Below are 4,142 nucleotides of genomic sequence, written 5' to 3' on the forward strand. Positions count from 1 at the left end.
CACCTAAATTGGAAGGGGACTAATATACTGGCAGGGAAATTTGGTAGAACTGCTTGGGAGGATTTAAATTAGTAAGGTGGGTGGTGGGACCCAGGGAGATAGTGAGGAAAGAGATCAATCTGAGACTAGTACAGTTGAGAACAGAAGCGAGTCAAACGGTGAGTGCAGACAGGGACAAGGTAGAACTAATAAATTAAACTGCATTTATTTCAATGTAAGGGGCCTACAGGGAAGGCAGATGAACTCAGGGCATGGTTAGGAACATGGGACTGGGATATTATAGCAATTACAGAAACATGGCTCAGGGATGGGCAGGACTGGCAGTGTAATGTTCCAGGATACAAATGCTACAGGAAGGATAGAAAGGGAGGCCTGAGAAGAGGGGGAGTGGCACTTTTGATAAGGGGCAGCATTACAGCTGTGCTGAAGGAGGATATTCCCGGAAATACATCCAGGGAAGTTATTTGGGTGGAACTGAGAAATAAGAAAGGGATGATCACCTTATTGGGATTGTATTATAGACCCCCTAATAGTCAGAGGGAAATTGAGAAAAAAATTTGTAAGGAGATCTCAGCTATCTGTAAGAATAATAGGGTAGTTATGGTAGGGGATTTTAACTTTCCAAGCATAGACTGGGACTGTCATAGTGTTAAGGGTTTAGTTGGAGAGGAATTTGTTAAGTGCGTACAAGAACATTTTCTGATTCAGCATGTAGATGTACCTACTAGAGAAGGTGCAAAACTTGACCTTCTCTTGGAAAATAAGGCAGGACAGGTAACTGTGGTGTCAATGGGGGAGCACTTTGGAGCCAGCAACCATAACTCTATTCGTTTTAAAATCGTGATGGAAAAGGATAGACCAGATCTAAAAGTTGAAGTTCTAAATTGGAGAAAGGCCAATTTTGATGGTATTAGGCAAGAACTTTCGAAAGCTGATTGGGGGCAGATGTTCGCAGGTAAAGGGACGGCTGGAAAATGGGAAGCCTTCAGAAATGAGATAACGAGAATCCAGAGAAAGTATATTCCTGTCAGGGTGAAAGGGAAAGCTGGTAGGTATAGGGAATGCTGGATGACTAAAGAAATTGAGGGTTTGGTTAAGAAAAAGAAGGAAGCATATGTAAGGTAGGGTTTAAACTAGTTTGGCAGGGGGGTGAGAATCAGAGCCACATGTCTGAGAGGGGTCAATTGCAGACAGGACAGTGACAGGATATATTGAATATATCTCACAGGATATATCTCACACGATGAAACATAGGGATCTGTTAAAGTGTGTCTGCTTTAATGCAAGAAGTGTCAGAAATAAGAGTGACGAACTTAGAGCATGGATCAGTACTTGGGGCTACAATGTTGTGGCCATAACAGAGATGTGGGTTTCACAGGGGCAGGAATGGTTGCTAGATGTTCCAGGGTTAAGAACGTTTAAAAAGAACAGGGAGGGTGGAAAAAGAGGAGGGGGTGTAGCATTGCTAATCAGAGAGTGCATCACAGCTACAGAACCAAAGGTTGTTAAGTGTGGGTCAGTAAATTTGCAGATGATACGAAGATTGGTGGAGTTGTGGATAGTGAGGAGGGCTGTTGTCGGCTGCAAAGGGACTTAGATATGATGCAGAGCTGGGCTGAGGAGTGGCAGATGGAGTTCAACCCTGCCAAGTGTGAGGTTGTCCATTTTGGAAAAACAAATAAGAATGCAGAATACAGGGTTAACGGTAGGGTTCTGAGTGAGGTGGAGGAACAGAGGGATCTTGGAATCTATGTTCATAGATCTTTGAGAGTTGCCACTCAGGTGGATAGAGCTTGTAAGAAAGCCTATGGTGTATTAGCGTTCATTAGCAGAGGGATTGAATTCAAGAGCCGTGAAGTGATGTTGCAACTGAATAGGTCGTACGAGGATAGGTTGAGAGTGCTAGGCCTTTTCTCGTTGGAACGGCGAAGGCTGAGGGGTGACTTGATCGAGGTTTATAAGATGATCAGAGGAATAGATAGAGTAGACAGTCAGAAACTTTTTCCCTGGGTACAACAGAGTGTTACAAGGGGACATAAATTTAAGGTGAAGGGTGGAAGGTATAGGGGAGATGTCAGGGGTAGGTTCTTTACCCAGAGAGTGGTGGGGGCATGGAATGCGCTGCCTGTAGGAGTAGTAGAGTCAGAATCTTTGGTGACCTTTAAGCGGCAATTGGATAGGTACATGGATGGGTGCTTAAGCTGGGACAAATGTTCGGCACAACACCGTGGGCTGAAGGGCCTGTTCTGTGCTGTATTGTTCTATGTTCTATGTTCTATGTTCTATGTTCTACGTAAGGAAGGTTTGTCTACTGAGTCAGTATGGGTGGGAGTTAGGAACAGCAAGGGAGCAGCCACCGCATTGGGGGGTTTTCTACAGTCGAGAGATCAAAGATTGCATCGGTTGGCAGATTTTGGGAAAATGCAGAAGTAGCAGGGTTGTCGTTATGGGTGATTTCAACTTTCCCAATATCGACTGGAACCTCCTTAGTGCAGATGGTTTGGATGGTGCCGTTTTTGTCAGGTGTGTTCAGGAGGGTTTCCTTACTCAGTATGTAGACAGGCCGAGGATGGGAGAGGCCATTTTGGATTTGGTGCTCAGCAACGAGCCAGGACAGGTATCAGATCTCGCGGTGGGAGAACACTTTGGTGAAGTGATCACAACTGCCTCACATTTACCATAGCCTTGGAGAGTGAAAGGAGCAGTTACCGTGGGAATATATTTAATCGGGGAAAAGGAAATTATGTCGCTATCAGACAGGAGTTGGGAAGGACAGACTGGGAGTATTGTTCCACAGAAAGGGCACAGCAGAGATGTGGAGACTATTTAAGGAGCAGTTGTTGTGAGTGATGTGCAAATTTGTTCCTCTGAGACAGGTAAGTAAGGGTAAGATTAAGGAACCTTGGATGACGAGAACAGAGGAGCTTCTCGTCAAAAGGAAGAAGGCAGCTTACGTAAGATGGAGGAAGCAAGGATCCAGCACAGCTTTAGAGGATTACAGGCTTGCTAGAAAGGAGCTCAGAAATGGACTGAGGAGAGCCAGGAGGGGGCACAAGAAAGGCTTGGCAAGAAGGATTAGGGAGAACCCAAAGGCATTTTACTCATTAGTGAGGAATAAGAGAATGATCATGGAGAAGATAGGGCCGGTCAGGGACAGCAACTTGTGCGTGGAGCCTGAGCAGATAGGGAAAGCCCTAAATGAGTATTTTGCTTTGATTTTCACCAAAGAAAGGGAACTTGTTGTAAATGAAAACTTTGAGGAGCTGGGATACAGTCTTGAACAGATCAAGATTGATGAAGTTGATGTGATGGAAATTTTGGCAAAACATTAAGATTGATAAGTCTCCAGGGCCAGACCAGATTTATCCCAGGCTGCTCTAGGAAGTGAGAAAGGAGGTTGCTAAGCCGCTGGCGAGGATCTTTGCCTCCTCACTCTCCACAGGAGTCGTACCGAAGGATTGGAAGGAGGTGAATGTTGTTCCACTTTTCAAGAAGGGTAATAGGGAAATCCCTGGCAATTACAGACCAGTCAGTCTTACGTCTGTGGTCAGCAAAGTTGTGGAAAGATTCTGAGGGATAGGATTTATGACTATTTGGCAAATCATAGTGTGATTAAAGGCAGTCAGCCTGGCTTTGTGAGGGGCAGGTCATGCCTCACAAATCTTATTGAGTTCTTTGAGGAGGTGTCAAGACAGGTCAATGATGGTCCAGCAGTGGATGTGGTGTATATGGACTTCAGCAAGGCATTTGATAGGGTTCTCCATGGTAGGCTCATTCATAAAGTCAGGAAGTATGGGATACATGCAGATTTGGCTATCTGGATTGAGAATTGGCTGACTGACAGAAGGTAGAGAGTGGTTGTAGATGGAAAGTATTCTGCCTGGAGGTCAGTGTTGAGTGGGGTCCCACAGGGCTCTGTTCTTGGGCCACTACTCTTTGTAGTTTTTACAAATGACTTGGATGAGATGGTTGGGGGGTGGGTTAGTAAGTTTAAGAAGGGTGGTAAGGACAAGCCAGGGAACTATAGACCGGTGAGCCTGACCTCGGCAGTGGGCAAGTTGTTGGAGTGAATCCTGAGGGACAGGATGTACATGTATTTGGAAAGGCAAGGACTGATTCAGGATAGTCAACATGGCTTTGTG

Source organism: Chiloscyllium plagiosum, chromosome 9, assembly GCF_004010195.1.
Source record: "Chiloscyllium plagiosum isolate BGI_BamShark_2017 chromosome 9, ASM401019v2, whole genome shotgun sequence".
In the NCBI taxonomy this organism is placed as follows: domain Eukaryota; kingdom Metazoa; phylum Chordata; class Chondrichthyes; order Orectolobiformes; family Hemiscylliidae; genus Chiloscyllium; species Chiloscyllium plagiosum.